Genomic DNA, 9,213 nt, shown 5'->3' with positions numbered 1-9,213 from the left:
TCTCCATAGTGGCTGTACTAGTTTGCATTCCCACCAACAGTGTAAGAGGGTTCCCTTTTCTCTACACCCTCTCCAGCATTTATTGCTGTAGACTTTTGGATCGCAGCCATTCTGACTGGTGTGAAATGGTACCTCATTGTGGTTTTGATTTGCATTTCTCTGATAATGAGTGATGTTGAGCATCTTTTCATGTGTTTGTTAGCCATCTGTATGTCTTCTTTGGAGAAATGTCTGTTTAGTTCTTTGGCCCATTTTTTGATTGGGTCGTTTATTTTTCTGGAATTGAGCTGCATGAGCTGCTTGTGTATTTTTGAGATTAATTCTTTCCCAGTTGCTTCATTTGCTATTATTTTCTCCCATTCTGAAGGCTGTCTTTTCACCTTGCTTATAGTTTCCTTTGTTGTGCAAAAGCTTTTAATTTTAATTAGGTCCCATTTGTTTATTATCACTCCAGTATTCTTGCCTGGAGAATCCCCTTGACAGAGGAGCCTGGTGGACTACAGTCCACAGGGTCACAAAGAGTCAGACATGACTGAGTAATTAACACTTTCACTTTTAGGCTCTACAGATGTTAGGGGCAGGCCCAGGAGGAGAAATGATAGGATCTTTAGGTGTGTGTGTGGGGGTGGGGGGCGGTGCACCACTGCAATTTTAGATCGGAAGGCATCACGGAGAAGGTGACATTTTACTGAAGAGCCAAGGAAGATAAGGGAAGGAATGATGAGGGGTGGAGAGCATTCCAGACAGAGGAAAAAGCAAGCGCAGAGGCCCTGCGGTAGGTGTGTGCCTGGTATGTTTGGAAAAAGTCACTTCAGTCCACGGGGACCTGCCACGTTTGCGTCTGTGCAAAATGTAACAGGCATAAATGTCACTTTTTTTTTTAATTTGCCATGGTGCATGGCGTGTGGGATCTTAGTTCCCTGACCAGGGATCACAGCCACACCCTCTGCAGTGGGAGCACAGAGTCTGGACCACCAGGGATGACCCATAAAAGTCACACTGAGTAAGTGAAGGGCCAGGTCTGCCTTCCCTGCCCTGCCCCCGAGTTCCTGGGCCAGCTCTGCTGTCCCTGTCGATGACCAGCAACAGCTACTCTTCAGGCCAGGATTTCTCCAAACCTGCTGTTTTTAAGGTTTTTTTTTTTTTGTTTTCCCCCAGTTCCCTCAAGACTCTCTCCTTATCACCCCACCTTCCTGTTTTCCTCTCCCACCCATGCCCTTGATCTCCCAAAGGTCTCCCCACACATCTGCCTATCCTTGGGGACGACCCGGGTGTCGGATGTGGCTGCAGACACAGGGCTGAGAGACAGGTGGCCGGGGCCGGGGAAGGCTGGGGCTGAGGAAGGAAAGACTCAGGGGTCGCTTGACCTGGCCTCAGTTGCGGGTATTTACACAGATAAGTTATTATTGTTGGTTAGTTGCTCAATCATATCCGACTCTTGCGACCCCATGGACTGTAGCCCGCCAGGCTCCTCTGTCCTGGGATTTTCCAGACAAGAATACTGGAGTGGGTTGCCATGCCCTCCTTCAGGGGATCTCCCCACCCAGGAATCGAACCTGTGTCCCTTACGTCTCCTGCATTGGCAGGTGGGTTCTTTCCCACTGTTCCTCAGCTCCTCCTTGCTAACCCAGGCAGCAGGCACGACCCTCCTGGGACTACATGGAAAGTGCTAGTCAAATGCAAGTCCCGTCCCAGTTTTCTTTCTTTTAATGTACTTATTCATTTGGCTGTGCCGGGTGTTAGTTGGGGCATGACTGAGACACAAGAATAAATAGAGGGACTTCCCTGGGGGCTCAGTGGTGCTGACTCTGCACTCCCAATGCAGGGGACCCAGGTTCGATCCCTCTCCAGGAAACTAGACCCCGTATGTCGCAATTGAGTTCTCAGGCTGCAACTAAAGATCCAATGCAGCCAAATAATTTTTTTTTTTTTTTAAAAAGAACAGAGATCCAAGCAAGTGAGCGAATAGGTGAGTAAATGTGAGTGAATATACACTGTATCTGGAGAAGGCAATGGCACCCCACTCCAGTACTCTTGCCTGGAAAATCCCATGGACGGAGGAGCCTGGAAGGCTGCAGTCCATGGGGTCGCTAAGAGTCAGACACGACTGAGCGACTTCACTTTCACTTTCATGCATTGGAGAAGGAGATGGCAACCCACTCTAGTGTTCTTGCCTGGAGAATCCCAGGGACGGGGGAGCCTAGTGGGCTGCCGTCTGAGGGGTCTCGCAGAGTCGGACACGACTGAAGTGATGTAGCAGCAGCAGCAGCAGACACTGTATAAAACAACATCCATAATTATTGGTCTTTGAAAGAAGAACTGGAAAAACTGACATGCACAGCAATAGCAAACCAGCTGGGGGGATAAGTGGAACTGCAGTGTTATAGGCTGTGATACTCTCTGGGAGTGGGATAGACAAATTGTTCAACTTCAGACTCTGATAAGAATTTAATTCTGCATGCTGTGCTCTCCAAGGTAGTCGTGATAAAAACAGGGCTTATAACTTCCAAGGTGGTAGAGGGATAAAAGAAAAGGAATGATAAAATTAATCAAGATCAAGCGATGCCAAGAAGAGAGAGAAAAACAAACAGAGAGGAACCGAGACAAAAGGGAATCACAAGCGAGGTGATAGCTGTAAACGTGGATATGTTAGTAATCGCATTAGACGTACATGCACCGAATGTTGCTTTTTAACAAAGGTTTAAGGCTGTGTAAACTGACTCTGTGTGAACCAGAGAGAGGAAATTAACCTGCCCAAGTTCCCAGCAAGTTGGGGAGCTGGAGGGTGGGCTGTGTTCTTCCAGCCCTCCCCAGTCCAATCAAACCCAGTCCCTCTCTACTGAGCAGCCCACGGTGTGCTGGGTGGCATCAGATTCTGGAACATGCAGATGAGTAAAAAAACGAGGTTTCTACCCTTACAGTATTTTCCTCAATGAGGAGCAACTATGTTTTAGGACAAATTCTTGGATGCATTCTTTTTCCAGGGGTTTGTGGTCACAGCAAGACTTCACAGGGGTGGGGACAGTTTTTTTAATTTATTTTTATTTTTAAAAATTTATTTATTTTTAACTGAAGAATAATTACAATACCGTGTTGGTTTCTGCCATACATCAACATGGATCGGTCATGGGGTGGGGACAGGTTTGAGGCTGTGTCTGAGAAAGGCCCAGCCTGTGAACCTGAATGCTCCTCCAAGTGGGACCACGTGAGCACAGAGGGGAGAGCAAGGGGAGGGGGGCACTTTTCTCAATGGAAATTCATCAGTGCGTTCCTGTCTGCCCCAGTTATCAGCGTTGCTATTTCAGTGAGTAGCCATGGAGCCTCCACCAGGCTCTGGCCAGACGCTGGGGGCGGGGGTGCAGGGCCATGATACGGCAGGGTCCTCTCTGTCGTCAGAAAACATGAGCTCATGCCAGGGTTTCTGCAGGTCACTGAGATAGCACGGACTCTCTGGAGACAGGCGTGACCCTCAGGTCGGCTCCTAGTCATTGAACTAAGTGGGCCCAGATAAGGGCCAGATAATGGTAGCCAAACTCCCACGGCCTGGACAGGCTTCCCCCAGGGCCCCCGGGGCCAGAGAGGGGGCAGGTCTGGGAGGGGCCAGCCAGATGGAGCCTGAGACCTGGGCAATGCCACCAGGGCCCAGGCCTCTTAGGGCTTAGAGCCCTATCCTTGGTCCATGACCCTGTCTCTAGGCCAAATCGTTGTTAGGAAAAACGGATGTCTGCTGGGAAGACCACTGGCCACAGTAACTCCTGGAAAGATGTCAAACTGGCAGCACTCTCTTCCCTGGACTTTTTCTTGTTTCATCACCATTCGCTGTGTCTGTTGGCAGGTTTTAGTGTGTGGGGAAGTAGACGCGTGCTCTCAGGGCTCTGCTGTGGATGGGGTGGAGGGTGGGGAGGACACGGGGTTAATCTGCGCGGTGGTTTCAGGGAAAGCCAAGATCTGACTATGGTCCAAACAGTTTCTCAGCCTCTACTGTTGATCAGTCACTCAGTCGTGTCCAACTCTTTGCGACCCCATGGACTGCAGCATGTCACTTCCCTGTCCTTCACCATCTCCCAGAGCTTGCTCAAACTCATGTCCATCGAGTCAGTGATGCCATTCAACCATCTCATCCTCTGTCATCCCCTTCTCCTGCCTTCAATCTTTCCCAACATCAGGGTCTTTTCCAATGAGTCAACTCTTCACATCAGATGGCCAAAGTATTGGAGCTTCAGCCTCAGCATCAGTCCTTCCAATGAACAGCCAGGACTGATCTCCTTTAGGACTGACTGGTTTGATCAGCCTCTGTCCCCTGACCCTAAATCGGCAACCTGAGGAAGCTTCATCTTAACTAAGCCGCCCTGGGGCTTAAGCCACAGTCGCTTCAATGATAAATGACACCTGCGTAGCCCAGACCTGTGAGTCTCTGGGGGCTGCGCTACAGCACCTGGGGAGTGTGGGAGGTGGATTTAGAGCCGGGAGGACCCCGGAGCTCGGTCTCCTCCGGGGATGGCAAACATCAGGCTGCGTGGGTTCCCCTCTGTCCTTGTGGATTTAGGGAAGCTTTCCTTCCTCTGCCCAGAGCAGCCTCCAGGGAGCTTCCATCAAACGACCAGAGTGCCTCTATGAGATGTGATTCTCTTGGGGGAAGGCTTGGGTTGGAGTGAGGGGACCGGACACCCAGGACTGGGATCGAAACCTGCCTGCCCAGGTTGACGCAGCTGAACGCATCCTCTGTACCCTGGGGCTCACAGGTCTTTCCTCTAGGGAAAGAACTCAACTAAATCATCGGAAGCATCACTGTTGCCGTTCTGGTATCTTGCCTGTAGACAGCCTCCAACTGCAAACTTGCAGTTAAAACTTGAATTAAAACTTGCACACACGGAAATCCCAAGCTGGTCAAGGAGAAAGGGGAAACCGGATCTGCACGAGTGGAGTCCTAGCGACATCTAGCGGCCTATGTAGGCACTGCAGGCGCGCCGGACAACGAATCATCCTCTGATTCGAACACATTTTACTGTGTAAAAAATTTAAACGCATGCAATTCATATGTTGTTAACGAATATAAGTACATGCAGAAAAGTATAAAATATACTCGCATATGACAAACAAAGATTCAAGATAGAAGTTACCTATGGGGAGGGTAGAGATGTAGAACGTTTTTTTTTTTTTTCCTTTAAAGAAATCTGAAGCCAATATGACAAGGTACATCTATTAAATCCTGGAGGTGGTAATATTGGAGCGTTTTTCTGCACTTATCTCTTTGTTTAAGAGTTTATAATAATAGTAATGATTATTATATTTATATATTTTATTATATAAATATAGTACATATTTAAAATACTACAAAATAAACTATAAAATATAGTGCAATAAATATATAATATATATTATATATAATTATATATATTATTATTATATATTATATATAGTATAATATGTATATATATAATATATATTTATTGTACTGTATTATATGGTATAAGTTATATATTCATTATGTAAGTTACATATATGTAACACAATACAAAAAAAGAATGTAAAATTTGGGGTCCAGGTTTTGGGCCCTGATGGCAGCAGTACAGCTTAAGTGGCAAGGTGTTAATATTGGCTGGTTGCTATTGTTATGTTTAACAGGTTTACTGGAGTTGATGCAAATAACTGAATAGCAACCAAAGAGTCATGCACAGGCTAAAAAGAAACAATACTCTTCAGTAGAAGTGACAAGATGAAGATGATACATGCATTTGCTATTAATAGTTTGACACTGGACAGACTCATTTCTTTTGTTGAAAAATGGTCCTTTCCCCATAGGAAGAAGGGATTAACACAAAGTGTTAATCTCATGTAGGAGGCTAAAGGTGGGTAGTTGGATTAAATCCATAGTCAATATTCTCTCCAGAAGAATGTTACAGCCTAGGTATGATCACAGACCACAGCTTCTCATGGTTGGGACTATAACTCAAAAGCTGCCTAACAAAGTCATCAGGACTATAGCAGAGGTCACCATAGTTTGATAATTTGGCTTCACCTCCATAATTTTTTACACAGTCAGGTACTTCTTGTAGTTTAATTACATAGCACAATTTTATTTAAATAAACTCACTTTTGACTACCAGAAATTTGAATGTGATTGATTTGGGTTGTGTGCTGGGATTTTAAAAATGTCCCCAGTTGATTCTCAAGGTTGAAAACCACTTCTCCAAAGCAAGAAAGGGAAAGCCTGAGTTTCTGGGGTTGAAGAGGGAATCGAAAGCCAGAGTGTTGGTGTGAAAGCTGATGTCGTGGGTCCTGGAGTCTGACTGGGTGGATTCTGACCAGGAAGTGGATCTGATTGGTTAGAGGCTTGTCCCTCACAGGGACAGGCTTGTGAAAAGGGGAAGCTGCACCTGAGACCCCTGTTCAGGGAACGTGGGAACTAGAAACCCCCTACCCACTGGTGAAGGAGACTTTGTGTGTCTGGGGCCTTAGGTGGGAAAACATCTCCCAGGATAACCCTACCCCCAGCTGAGAAATTCACTTAAAAGTCAGTCCCAAACAACTCAAATGTCCATCACGGATGAGTGGATAAACAAAATGAGGCATATACATACAGTGGAATATTAGCCAGCCTTAAAAAGAAATGAAATTCTCTGTATTTAAAAAATGGAGATATAATAACATATAACATTTTATTAATCTTAGCGTGATATCTAAAAATTCCTAAATCCCTAAAAATTCCTTTACAGGGAATGAAATTCTGACACGTGATACAACGTGGATAAATCTTGAAGACAGTACCTTGAGTGAAGCAAGCCAGACACAAAGAGACAGATATTGTGTCATCCCGCTAACACGAGGTGCCGAGTGGTCAAGTTCAGAGAAACAGAGTCACACTCACAGAGTGGTGTCTACCTGGGGCCAGGGGAAGCGGGGAGTAGGGAGTCAGTGTTTAATGGGGACAGAGCTTCAGTTTGGGATCATGAAAAAGTTCTGGGGATGGATGGCGGTGATGGTTGCATAACAAAGTGAATGTACTTACTGCCACTATACTGTACACTCAAAAATGGTTAAATGATAAATTTTATGTATATTTTACCACAATGATAAAATTGGTCCCAAGTTTATGGCATCCCTGGAGGGTTTGGCAGAATCAAATAAAATACTGCCTGGAGAAAACAATCCTCTTCCTAGAGTGTATTGGTTCCCCCAGTAGCGTGAGGAGACGGGGTGGGCTAGGGTGAATTCTCACTGAAAATAGTTTCATAGTAATAAATTATAAAACGTAGGAAAACGGCCTCCCATGATAGAGAATAACACAGAGAAAGAACAATGCACACACACCCACAGTGGAGTCATAAATGCACACACACACACAGTCATAAAAAATGAAATCTTGCCATTTGTAACAACACGGATGAATCCAGAAGGTTGGACGCTCAGTGAAATAAATCAGGCAGAGAAAAGCAAATACCACATTATCTCACATCCATATAGAATCGAGAAAACAAAAAGCAACAGAATGAAAAGACACAGAAAGTAGACACGTGGTTGCCAGTACAGAGGGTGGTGGGGTGTGTGTGACATAGGAGTAGGAAAAGAAGAGATACAAATCTCACGTGACATAATAAATCAGTTGTGGGGATGCTAACATCGAGCATAAGGAATATGGGCAATAATACTGTAATAACTTCGTATGAGGATAGAGGGTTACCAGGCTCATGGTGATCATTTAAGGATGTATGTAAATATCAAAACCAACATTTTACTGTGTATCAACTATATATCAGTTTTTAAAATGATAACAGTGCCTATTTCTTCCTCCTTTCACCAAAACTGGTTGTCTTCATCTTTCTTTGAAAAACGTTATTTGGCCTCCTTGGGTCTTAGTTGCAGCACGTGGGAGTTTCCTTGTGTCATGCATGGTTTTTCACTGAGGCCCATTGACTCTTGGTCTGCAGGCTTCAGAGCACGTGGGCTCAATAGTTGAGGCCTCCTTGCTCAGAGGCATGTGGGATCTTAGTTCCCGGACCAGGAATCGAGCCTGGGTCCCCTGAACTGCAAGGCAGATTCTTAATCACTGTCCCACCAGCGAAACCCCTGTTTCCATCTTTTTAATATTTTCTCCAGTGCTGTTTCTCACCAATCTCCCCCTTATCTCCCTTTGTGCCATCAACTTCTCTTCCAACACACCACACACAGACACTCTTCAGGGGCTCACGCTCTGTACTCAAGTCATAAAATCACACGGACATAATCCATATGGTCAGAAGTCATGGAGTGAACCTCATGCAAGCAGGCTTCCACGGAGTTTGTAAAATTGCGTGCGCGCACACACACACGCGCACACACACACACACACATGTCTTCACACACAAACACTGTCTTCTTTCCAGCTAAGATAAGACAGTGGTGGGAAAAGTGCCGCCAAATTATCTCATTTCCCCTGTGTGGGCGTCCCAGATAAGTGGCCTCCCAGATCTGGACAATAATACCCCAACTGACAGCTTCGCCGCCCTCCGCCTCCCCCACCTCCCCAGAAGTCACCATGGTCACGGCTGTGCCGGGGCGGGGTCAGGCCAGCAGCTCTGAGCCGATGGACTGGAGACAGTGAGGAGGACCCAGGAGGAGGGGCCAGGGCCATGACTGGCGCGTGGCCGCAGATGTGCACGTGCCGGCCTCACCTGGGAATGGGGGCAGCCACTCAGAGTAATGAGCGTAACCACTGGGGGCCCAGGTCATCACTGTGGCCTGGAAGTGACGATGCAAAGTGGCCAAGCTTGAGGGGGCGTGTCTAACAGGTGTGTAAGCTTCCCTTTGCTCTGTCTACCATCCCCAGGTACTCTGGGCAGGACAGTCTTGACAGCACAACTCCCTCTGGCCTGTGTGAGGTGTTGTCCCACTGTAGTTTCCATTTGCTTTTTCTCTAATAATGAATCACTGCAGATGGCGGCTGCAGCCATGAAATTAAAAGAAGCTTGCTCCTTGGGGGGAAAAAAAAAAAAAACTATGACCAACCTAGACAGCATATTAAAAAGCAGAGACGTTACTTTGCCAATAAAGGTCCGTCTAGTCAAAGATATGGTTTTTCCAGGAGTCGTGTATGGATGTGAGAGTTGGACTATGAGGAAAGCTGAGCACCAAAGAATTGATGCTTTTGGAGAAGACTCTTGAGAGTCCCTTGGACTACAAGGAGATCCAACCACTCCATCCTAAAGGAAATCAGTCCTGAATATTCATTGGAAG

This window comes from Bison bison, unplaced genomic scaffold (assembly GCF_000754665.1).
Source record: "Bison bison bison isolate TAMUID 2011002044 unplaced genomic scaffold, Bison_UMD1.0 scf7180017864143, whole genome shotgun sequence".
Classification (NCBI taxonomy): Eukaryota; Metazoa; Chordata; class Mammalia; order Artiodactyla; family Bovidae; genus Bison; species Bison bison.
This window is presented reverse-complemented; position numbering follows the sequence as displayed.